Source organism: Canis lupus, chromosome 12, assembly GCF_048164855.1.
Source record: "Canis lupus baileyi chromosome 12, mCanLup2.hap1, whole genome shotgun sequence".
NCBI lineage: Eukaryota > Metazoa > Chordata > Mammalia > Carnivora > Canidae > Canis > Canis lupus.
The window spans coordinates 43,564,281-43,576,353 of NC_132849.1; positions in this window are offsets into that span (position 1 = coordinate 43,564,281).

The following is a 12,073-nucleotide window of genomic DNA, read 5'->3' on the forward strand; positions in this document are numbered from 1 at the left end:
TGGTTTAGAACAGTCACTCTGAATGCTATATGGAAGATGAAAAGAAAAAAAAAAAAGGAAGATGGCCCATGGAGGAAGAGTGAATAAAGGAAGAGGGGTTAACAGTACAGGGAAGAGGTAAAAGGACGACTTGAACGAGGGTTTGGTAGTATAGGTAAGTTGGCAGATTCAAGATAACACGTTAGAGGTAGATCAGATAAGAATCACATAGAGGTTTGTGGTAGGAAGGAGTTGGAAGTAACACAGATGACCTTTCTTAAGAAAATCTATACATAAAAAAAAAAAAAAAGAAAATCTATACATAAAATGTGATATATGCCTGTTATGGAATAGTATGTAGTTGTTGGAAGCAACAAACTTTCTCTTTTTTTAAGGATTTTATTTATTTATTCATGAGAGACACAGAAAGAGAGAGAGGCAGAAACATACGTAGAGGGAGAAGCAGACTCCCTTCAAGGAGCCCAATGCGAGACTCGATCCCTGAATCCCAGGATCACACCCTGAGCCATCCACGCGTCCCAGCAACAAATCTTTTCTATACATAAGACATGAACATAACTGAAAAGCATACTGGTGAATGAAAAATAGAAAACAAGGGTGCCTGGGTGGCACAGCTCATTAAGCATCTGACTCAGATTTGGCACAGGCCCTGACCTCAGGGCTGTTAGATCGAGCCCTGAGTCAGACTCACTGCTCAGCGCTGAATCAGCTCGAGACTCTCTCTCCCTCTCCCTGTGCCCTCTACCCTCTACCCCGAGCATGTACACACATGCACGCTCTCTCTCTCCAAAAATAAATAAATCATTAGAAGAAAAAGGAAAAAGTAATAGAACAAGATTTAACTTCAATGTGGTAAATTAAAAACTAGTATACATGTAAACAACACTAGCTACTTTACAAGGATTCATAAATATTTAAGGACAAATATCAAACTCGCTAACTCCGTTGTCTTTGAAAGGGAATAGAAATAAAGAAAACAGAAAATACTAGGGACTGATGATGTCAGTATGCTATGGACAGGGAAGAATGATTTTCAGTTCTTTGCACATGAGATCCAAAATTACAAAAAAGTTTAATACAGTGAAGTTATCATTCTGCCGCAGTGCATAAGGCCACTACGACCCATCCCTCCTGCTGATCACAACTGAAAATCCTCGACTCCGAAAAGTAAACAAAGCAGGTGGATTGTGGAGGGGAATCAAAATCAGGAGGAGTGACTCATATTGAGTGTGTTTCCCCATTTTTTGTTTTTCCTCACGTGGCTCTGCAATTAAGGGTGGGCCCCATTTGCAGAGCAGCATAGGCAGCCTAAATTCTAATAGAAACTCTAGAAACTCTATCTTTCTGGCAAGAGAAACCTGGAAAAGGGATCTCCATGGACAAACCTGTGTAAGAGAACTGTGGAGAAGAGACAGACAAGGAGGATGATCTCATAATTCTCTGTATGAATCTACACAAATCATGGCTTAATTCCAAATCTCATTGTGTGGAGCATACCCAAACCAGCTTAGCAAAGGCTTTGAAAAATGAAATAAGATATGAACAAGCTGCACACCAGATTAACCTGCGAGCTGCTAGTAAAAGACAGACCCAAACCAATGTATCAAAAGCTTGGAGAAATGAAACAAGACTTGAAATACCTGAAAAAGTCTCAGACGAACCCCTAAGCAATTTAAGCAGAGGTAAACCAACATAGCAAAGACTCAAAGAATGAAACTAAGACTGAACCAATACCCTCAGAAAGCAAGACAGAACTATGGTCTGAACAGGTTACTTGCTAAAAGAAAAACAGCAATGATCACCCAGAAGATTCTTTTTTATTTATTTGAATTCAATTAGCCAATCCCCCAGAAAATTATAAAAAGACCCAAAGTCTATACAAATAACATTCACTATCTTAGGAATAAATTCCATAATGATGTAATACACAAAAAATCGGAAAATGTGCATAATTCTGAAAGGATAGGAAATGAACAAATGTCAACCCCAAGATGATCCAGATGCGAGAAGTATAAAAAATTTCGGGCAACAATTATAACTGTGCCCCATGCAATACAGGAATACACACTTGAAATGAAGGACAAGGTAGAAATTCTGAGAAAAATAAAAACCATAAGAAAGAACTACTTGAATTTTTAAATATATTTTATTTATTTATTTGACAGAGAAAGAGAGACCACATGTACAAGCAGGGAGAGCAGCAGGCAGAAGGAGAGGGAGAAACTCTCTCTCAGCAGAGAGCCTGATGTAGAGCTCGATCCAAGGACCTTAGAATCAAGACCTAAGCTGAAAGTAGATACTTAACCACCCAGGCAAACTACTAATTGAAATTTTAGAACTGAAAAATACAATGTTTGAAATAAAACCAGAATGGGCTCAATAATAGAATGGAGATGACAAAGGAAAGAACTTGAAGACAAATTATCCAATCTGAAAAACAAGGAGGAAAAAGGTTGAAAAAGAGTAAACAGAGCCCCAACCACCTGTGGGTCAATACCAAAAGGTCTAACTTAAGTGTAGCCACAATCCCAGAAGGAAAGGAAAAAGAGACTGTGGCACAAAAATACATTTGAAAAATTTATGGTAGAAAATCACCGAAATTAATGAGACATAAATTTATAGATTCTAGGAGCTCAACAAATACTCAACACGATAAACTCAAAGAAAAACACACCTAGACACATCTTAATGAAAATGTTCAAAACCGGGATGCCCGGGTGGCTCAGTGGTTGAGTGTCTGCCTTTGGCTCAGGGCATGATCCAGGGTCCAGGATCGAGTCCCACTACGGGCTCCTTGCAGGGAGCCTGGTTCTCCCTCTGCCTGTGTCTCTGCCTCTCTTTCCTCGTCTCTCATGAATAAATAAATTCAATCTTAAAAAAAAAAAAAAAGAAAGAAAGAAAGAAAGAAAGAAAGAAAGAATAGCTGGGTAAATACATTAACAATGACAACAACAGAAAACCCTCTTTAAAACAAATTTTTAACATTCTCTGGTAAGGTTTTCAACATATGTAAATGTAATACTTATGATAGCTATAACTTATTGGTCAGCAGGCAGGGGTTAAACAATCTATATGGTTATAAAGCTTCTACATTTAAGCAAAGTGGTAGTAGTATATTAACTCAACGCTATGAAACAATAGGTATGTATATTATACTTCCTAGAGCAACCACTACACACAAGAGAAAGAGAGAAAAGAGAAAGAGTCAAAAATCAGTAAACTAAAATCAGACACCAAATATTCAAATAATCCAAAAGAAGGTATAAAGGAATAAAAAAACAGGGTACAAAGACACATAATCAAATGGCAGACCTAAATCCAACCATATCAATAATTAATTCAATTGTTTATGGTCTCAACACTCCAGTTGAAAAGTCAGAGATTGTTTAAGAGTGAATAAAAAGGCAATACTCTAGTACTCTAGTAATACTCTTGAACAACACAGGTCTGAACTGTATGGATCTACTTACACATGGATTTTATTTAATATACAGTACAGTATTGTAAATGTCAATAAATAAATAAACTTTTTTAAAAAGATTTTTTATTCGTGAGACACACAGAGAGAGGCAGAGACATGGGTAGAAGGAGGAGCAAGCTCCCCACAGGGAGCCCGATGCAGGACTTGATCTCAGGACCCTGGGATCACGACCTGAGCCAAAGGCAGACAACCACCGAGACACCTGGGTGCCCCCTTTTCCTTGTCATTTTAATAATATTTTATCTCCTCTAGCTTACTTTATTGTAAGAACACCATAGTATATAATATGTATAACACACAAAATATGTGTTAATTGACTGTTCATGTGATCAGTAAGACTTCCAGCAACAATAGGCTATTAGTAGTTACTTTTGGGGGGAGTGGATTTTCAACTGTGTTGTGGTCAGCATGTGTTGTTCAAGGGTCGACTAAGTGTAAATTGTGCCAAAAGTGGCAGACTTTTTTTCTTTTCTTTTTTTTTTTAAATATATTTAAGTAATCTCTATACCCAATGTGGCCCCTGAACTCGTGACCCGGAGATCAAGAGTCAAATGCTCCTCTGACTGAGCCAGCCATGTGTCCCCACACTTTCAGTGTAAAAACATGTAGATACTGGAAATAAATGGATGAAAAAATTAAACTACACAATCAGCAAACAGAAGTCTGAAATGGCTATTTTGATACCAGATACAATGGACTTCAAGACAAGAGTATCACCAGAGATAGAAATAGACACATATCATAACGATAAAAGTAACAAATCATCACAAAGACACAATTCCTCATTTTATGTGGCTAGCAGTAGAGGATCAAAGTACACAAAGCAAAACTGATAGAATTAAAGCAAAAAAATAACAATTCTACAGTCTTAGAAGGAAATTTTAAGACTTCTTCTTTCAGGAAGTGATAGAACTAGACAAAAATTCAGTAAAGACATAGAAGATCTGAACAACAATATTAGCTACCTTATTCTAGATCACTTTATTGAACACCACATTCAACAACTACAGAATATGCATTCTTTTCAAGTAGACATTGTGCATTCAACAAGATAGAGCATAACTCTAAACTTAAAAAGAGGAAAATCGGGCAGCCCCCGTGACTCAGTGGTTTTGCGCCGCCTTCAGTCAAGGGCCTGATCCTGGAGACCCAGGATCGAGTCCCATGCCCGGCTCCCTCCATGGAACCTGCTTCTCCCTCTGCCGGTGTCTCTGCCTCTCTATCTCTCTCTCTGTCTCATGAATAAATAAATAAATAAAATCTTTAACAAAATAAAAAGAGGAAAATCATACGTGTATTCTCTGACCACATCAGAATTAAATTAGAAATCAAGATCAGGGGATCCCTGGGTGGCGCAGCGGTTTAGTGCCTGCCTTTGGCCCAGGGCGCGATCCTGGATACCCGGGATCGAGTCCCACGTCGGGCTCCCGGTGCATGGAGCCTGCTTCTCCCTCTGCCTATGTCTCTGCCTCTCTCTCTCTCTCTCTCACTGTGTAGCTATCATAAATAAAAAAAAAATAAATAAATAAAATAAAATAAAATAAAAAAGAAATCAAGATCAGTAAGATATTTAAAATAAAAAAATAAATCATAATTAAATAATCTCCTTGTAAATAATTCATAGGTCAAAAAGAAATCACAAGAGAAATTCAAAATATTCTGGAGTAATAACAAAAATACACATATCAAAATTTGTGGATTGCATCCAAAGCGGCACTCAGAAGGAAACTTAAAGCTCTAAACACTCCTATTAGAAAATTAGACCTAAAATCTAATTTCCTGACAAGACTTCATCTTAAGATACCTTACAAAGGGCAAAGTAAACCCAAAATAGAAGGAAAAATATAACAAAGAGGAGGAATTCATAAATTAAGACAACACAGAAAATCTGGTTCTTTGAAAAGATCAACAAAATTGACAATCCTGTGGCTAGATTGACATACTAGCAACAAGCAACTAGAAATGAACTTATTAAAAGTTATTATTTACAGTAATATTAAACACACACACACACACACACACACACAAAACACCTAAGAACAAATCGAATGAGAGATAACCAAGACTTTGATAATGAAAACTACAACATGTTGGTGAGAGAGAAGTTAGGGATCTAAGAAAAGGAAAAATACGGCATGCTCATAAGTCAGAAAACTCAGTATTGTTAAAATTGCAATTTTCCCCCAACTGATCTACTGATTCAATATAATACTCATCAATACTCCAGCATGCTTCTTTTTATAGAAATTGACAAACTAACTCTAGAATTTATATAAAAAGACAAAGAACCCAGAATAGCTAAACAAATTTTTAAAAAGAACAGTAGGGGGATCCCTGGTGGCGCAGCGGTTTGGCGCCTGCCTTTAGCCCGGGGCACGATCCTGGAGACCCAGGATCGAATCCCACGTCGGGCTCCCGGTGCATGGAGCCTGCTTCTCCCTCTGCCTGTGTCTCTGCCTCTCACTCTCTCTCTGTGACTATCATAAATAAATAAAAATTAAAAAAAAAAAAAAAAAAAAAAAGAACAATAGGGCAGCCCGGGTGGTTGGGCAGCCCGGTGGCTCAGGGTTTAGCTCTGCCTTCAGCCCAGGGTGGGTGTGATCCTGGAGAGCCAGGATCGAGTCCCACATCAGGCTCCTTGCCTGGAACCTGCTTCTCCCTCTGCCTGTCTCTCTCTCTCTCTCTCTCTCTCTCTCTGTGTCTCTTATGAATAAATAAATAAAATCTTTTTAAAAAATAAAAAAAAGAACAATAGAGTTAGATGACTTACCCCATCTGATTTCAAGACTTACTCTAATCTCACAGTATCAAGACAGTTTTAGTATTGGCAAAAAGATAGATATGATATATACACCAGCAGAACAGAATAAGAAGTCCAGAAACAGACCCACACATATATACGTTTACGTAATTTCTGACCAAGGTACCAATGCAATTGAATAAGGAAAAGAAAGTCTTAACAACAGAATTTACAAAATTTAAAGAAATTGACATTCTTAGGACACACCATGCACAAAAAATTAACTCTAAATGAGTCATAGACCTAACGTAAAATCTAGAAAAAGTCTAAGTATTTCTTCACTTTGGTTAATAATTGATTTATATATTTGGCAGCTCCCACATTCGGAGCATATATATTGAGGATTGTTAAGTCCTCTTGTTGAATAGATCCTTTAAGTATGATATAGTGTCCCTCTTCATCTCTCACTACAGTCTTTGGGGTAAATTTTAGTTTATCTGATATAAGGATGGCTACCCCTGCTTTCTTTTGAGGACCATTCGAATGGTAAATGGTTCTCCAACCTTTTATTTTCAGGCTGTAGGTGTCCTTCTGTCTAAAATGAGTCTCTTGTAGACAGCAAATAGATGGGTCCTGCTTTTTTATCCAGTCTGAAACCCTGCGCCTTTTGATGGGGTCATTAAGCCCGTTCACATTCAGAGTTACTATGTTGAGATATGAGTTTAGTGTCATCATGATATCTATTCAGTCTTTGTTTTTGTGAACTGTTCCACTGAATTTCTTCTTAAAGGGGAATTTTAAGAGTCCCCCTTAAAATTTCTTGCAGAGCTGGTTTGGAGGTCACATATTCTTTTAGTTGCTGCCTGTCTTGGAAGCTCTTTATCTCTCCTTCCATTTTGAATGAGAGCCTTGCTGGATAAAGTATTCTTGGTTGCATGTTCTTCTCATTTAGGACCCTGAATATATCCTGCCAGCCCTTTCTGGCCTGCCAGGTCTCTGTGGAGAGGTCTGCTGTTACCCTAATACTCCTCCCCATAAAAGTCAGGGATTTCTTGTCTCTTGCTGCTTTAAGGATCTTCTCCTTATCTTTGGAATTTGCAAGCTTCACAATTAAATGTCGAGGTGTTGAACGGTTTTTATTGATTTTAGGGGGGGATCTCTCTATTTCCTGGATCTGAATGCCTGTTTCCCTTCCCAGATTAGGAAAGTTTTCAGCTAGAATTTGTTCAAATACATATTCTGGCCCTCTGTCCCTTTCGGCGCCCTCGGGAACCCCAATTAAACGTAGGTTTTTCTTTCTCAGGCTGTCGTTTATTTCCCTTAATCTATCTTCATGGTCTTTTAATTGTTTGTCTCTTTTTTCCTCAGTTTCCCTCTTTGCTATCAACTTGTCTTCTATGTCACTCACTCGTTCTTCCACCTCGTTAACCCTCGTCGTTAGGACTTCTAGTTTGGATTGCATCTCATTCAATTGATTTTTAATTTCTGCCTGATTAGCTCTAAATTCTGCAGTCATGAAGTCTCTTGAGTCCTTTATACTTTTTTCTAGAGCCACCAGTAGCTGTATAATAGTGCTTCTGAATTGGCTTTCTGACATTGAATTGTAATCCAGATTTTGTAACTCTGTGGGAGAGAGGACTGTTTCTGATTCTCTTTTGAGGTGAGGTTTTCCTTCTAGTCATTTTGCTCAGTGCAGAGTGGCCAAAAGCAAGTTGTATTGGGAAAAAGAGAAAAAGAGAGGAGAGAAAGAAGGAAAGAAAAGAGAAAGAGAAAAAAAAGGGAAGAGAAAAAAAAAACGAAAGAAAAAGAAAAAGAAGAAAAAGAGAAAAAGAAAGGAGAAAAAAAAAGGGGGGGTGGGGGAAGGAAACAAAGCAAAACAAAACAAAACAAAAAAACAAAAAACAAAACAAAACAAACAAAACAAAACAAAACAAAAAAAAGAACCACAGGGGAGTATCTTCTGATTCTGTGTTCTTTAAGTCCCTTGGCTTCTCCTGGAAGTTGTCAGTCTAGCTGGTGTTCTGGGGGAGGGGCCTGTTGTGCTGATTTTCAGGTGTTAGCAGTTGGGGGAGCTGCTGTGCCCCTGCCTGGTGCAGGGCTCAGTGGGGGTTGTTTACCCCGTGAGGCCGCAGGAGGAACAGCCCCAGTGGCGGGGCAGCTCTGGAAACCTGGATTCAGCTCCGGCAGGAACTCCGTCTGCAGGGCCTGGAGGCTCCGGGGCGGGGCCGCTGATCTGCTCAGCTCGGGGCAGGAGCGTCCTTGCTGTCCTGGGCCCTCCCGGTCTCTGCCTGTCCCGGGGGAGGCCGGATCCTGGGCTGTGTCCCGGCGCCCTGTGCTCCGGTGCCTGCGCTGTTGGATTCGCGCTCCCGGGCCGTGCAACCCCCTCCGCGGAGCCGCCGCCCGAGCCCCTCCGAGCTGCTCCTGGAACCGCGCAGGCCCCTGCACGGAGCCTCTTCCTCTGCCCGAGCCCGGCCGAGCTGCTCCCGGGGCCGCGCAGCCCCCTCCGCGCAGCCCCCTCCGCGGAGCCGCCGCCCGAGCCCCCCGAGCTGCTCCGGGTCCCGCCGTGCGCGCTGCAGCCCTTAGGGAGCTCGGCGCACTCTCCTGGGCGCGGAGTTGCTGTTACTGTCCCGGGGAGCCAGAGGGTATCCCCTCCCTCCTGGGTCCTGCTCCAACTCCCCGCGAGCCCCTTTCCGCCCGGGAAGGTCGGTGCAGCTCCTGCGTCTCCGGGACGGGGCTCTCCTGTCCTGGGGACACTCGCCCCGGCCTCAGCCCGGCTCCTCGCGGGGCCCCTCCCCCTTGGAGGCCTTTGTTTCTTTATTTCCTTTTCCCCGTCTTCCTACCTTGATAGAAGCGCGAACTCTGGGATCCCTGGGTGGCGCAGCGGTTTAGCGCCTGCCTTTGGCCCAGGGCGCGATCCTGGAGACCCAGGATCAAATCCCACATCGGGCTCCCGGTGCATGGAGCCTGCTTCTCCCTCTGCCCCCCACCCTCTCTCTCTCTCTTTCTCTCTCTGTGTGTGTGACTATCATAAATAAATAAAAATTAAAAAAAAAAAAAAAAAGAAGCGCGAACTCTTCTCACTGTTGCATTCCAGCTGGTCTCTCTTTAAATCTCAGGCCGAATTCATAGATTTTCAGGATAATTTGAAGGTTTTCTAGGTAGTTTGGTGGAGACAGGTGATTTGGAGACCCTACTCTTCCGCCATCTTGCTCCCAATTCTAGAAAAAGTCTAGAAAAAAAAGGAGAAAATCTTTGCAAATAGGGATGGCAAAGTTTTCTCAAATAAAAAAAAAAAAAAAAAAAAGCTGACATATATAGAAGGGAAAATAACGTTATAACTATTTTTGATAATAAATTAAAACCATTGGTCTTCAAGGTGCCTCGTGCTCAGTTAATTGAGTGGCTTCAGCTGAGGTCATGATCTCAGAGTCCTGGGATAGAGCCCCAAGTTGGGCTCTACACACAGCTGGGAGTCTGCTTCAGAATTCTCTCCCTCTGCTCCTCCCCTTTCTCAGTAAACTAAATAAATAAATCTTTAACAAATAAATAAAACTATTGATTTTTAATTAATTAATTTTTTAAATTTAGTGTATATTTTTTATTGGAGTTTGATTTGCCAACATATAGCATAACACTCAGTGCTCATGCTGTCAAGTGTCCCCTCAGTGTCCCCTCAGTGCCCATCACCCAGTCACCCCAACCTCCTGCCCGTTTCCCTATCTACCACCCCTTGTTCATTTCCCAGAGTTAGGGGTCTCTCATGTTCTGTCACCCTCACTGATATTTCCCACTCATTTTCTCACCTTTCCCCTTTAATCCCTTTCACTATTTTTTATATTCCCCAAATAAATGAGACCATATGTTTGTCCTTCTCTGACTGACTTACTTCACTCAGCAAAATACCCTCCAGTTCCATCCACGTGGAAGCAAATGGTAGGTATTTGTCATTTCTAATGGCTGAGTAATATTCCATTGTATATATAGAGCACATCTTCTTTATCCATTCATCTTTCAATGGACACCAAGGCTCCTCCCACAGTTTGGCTATTGTGGACATTGCTGCTACACACATTGGGGTGCAGGTGTCCTGCCGTTTCACTGCAGCTGTATCTTTGGGGTAAATCCCCAGCAGTGCAATTGCTGGGTCATAGGGTAGCTCTATTTTTAACTCTTTGAGGAACCTCCACACAGTTTTCCAGAGTGGCTATACCGGTTCACATTCTCACCAACAGTGCAAGAGGGTTCCCCTTTCTCCACATCCTCTCCAACATTTGTTGTTTCCTGTCTTGTTAATTTTCACCATTCACCCTGTTGTGGGGTGGTATCTCATTGTGGTTTTGATTTGTATTTCCCTGAGGGCAAGTAATGCGGAGCATTTTCTCATGTGCTTGTTGGCCATGTCTATGTCTTCCTCTGTGAAATTTCTGTTCATGTCTTTTGCCCATTTCATGATTGCATTAACACTATTGATCTTTAAAACACACCATTAAAGGGATGCCTGAGTGGCTCAGTGGTTTAAAAATAAATAATATTTAAATGAATGAATGAATAAATGAATGAATACACCATTAAGAAAAATAAAATGCAAATCAGAGACTGGAAGAAAATACTCAAGACACATCTATCAAAGATACGGCATTCAGAATATAATTTTTAAGAAATACTACAATTCCGGGCAGCCCCGGTGGCATAGTGGTTTACCGCCACCTGCAGCCCAGGGCGTGATCCTGGAGACCCTGGATCGAGTCCCATGTCAGGCTCTCTGCATGGAGCCTGCTTCTCCCTCTGCCTGTGTCTCTGCCTCTCTCTCTCTCTCTCTCCCTCTCTCTCTCTCTCTCTCTGCATTTCTATGAATAAATAAAATCTTTATAAAAATGCTACAATTCCATAGCAAGACAGACAACTCAACATTTAAAAATGGGCCAAAGAGGGGTGCCTGGGTGTCTTAGTTGGTTAAGCTTCTGACTTCAGTTCAGGTCATGATCCAGGGTCCTGGGGTCGAGCCCCCAGTCAGGCTTCCTGCTCGGCAAAGAGTCTGCTTCTCCTTCTACCCCTCTCCCTACTTGTGTCCGTTCTTTCTCTCATACTCTATCAAGTAAATACATTAAAAAATCTTTATTTTTTAAAGATTTTATTTATGTATTCATGAGAGACACAGAGAGAGGCAGAGACACAAGGCAGAGGGAGAAGCAGGCTCCAAACAGGAAGCCCAATGCAGGACTTGATCCCAGGATCCTGGGACTCAGGGATTACACCCTGAGCCAAAGGTAGACGCTCAACTGCTGAGCCACCCAGGAACCCCAAAAACAAAATCTTTAATTGGGCAAAAGATATGAACAGGTGCTTCCCAGAAGATATATGAATGGCTAATAAGCACATGACAGATGTTCTATATCATTATTCATCAGGAAAATGTTAAAATGACAATGAAACACCACTATACACCCTTAAAATTGGCTAAAATTAAAGACTTATTCCTATACACTGCTGATAGGAATATAAAATTATACCACCAATTTGGAAAACAGGCAAATTTTTTTAAAAAGTTTAACACACTCCAGACATATGACCAATCAACCTAAGATGGCATATCTTGGTAAAACAATACCATCTCAGGTATTTATCAAGAGAAAAAGAAAAAAAGGGCCAGCCCGGGTGGCTCAGCAGTTTAGCGCCGCCTTCAGCCCAGGGCGTGATCTGGAGACCCGGGATCAAGACCCACATCGGGCTCCCTGCCTGGAGCCTGCTTCTCCCTCTGCTTGTGTCTCTGCCTCTCTCTCTGCATCTCTCTGTGTCTCTCGTGATAAATAAATAAAATCTTAAACAAAAAAATTCCCACAAAGAAGTGCACA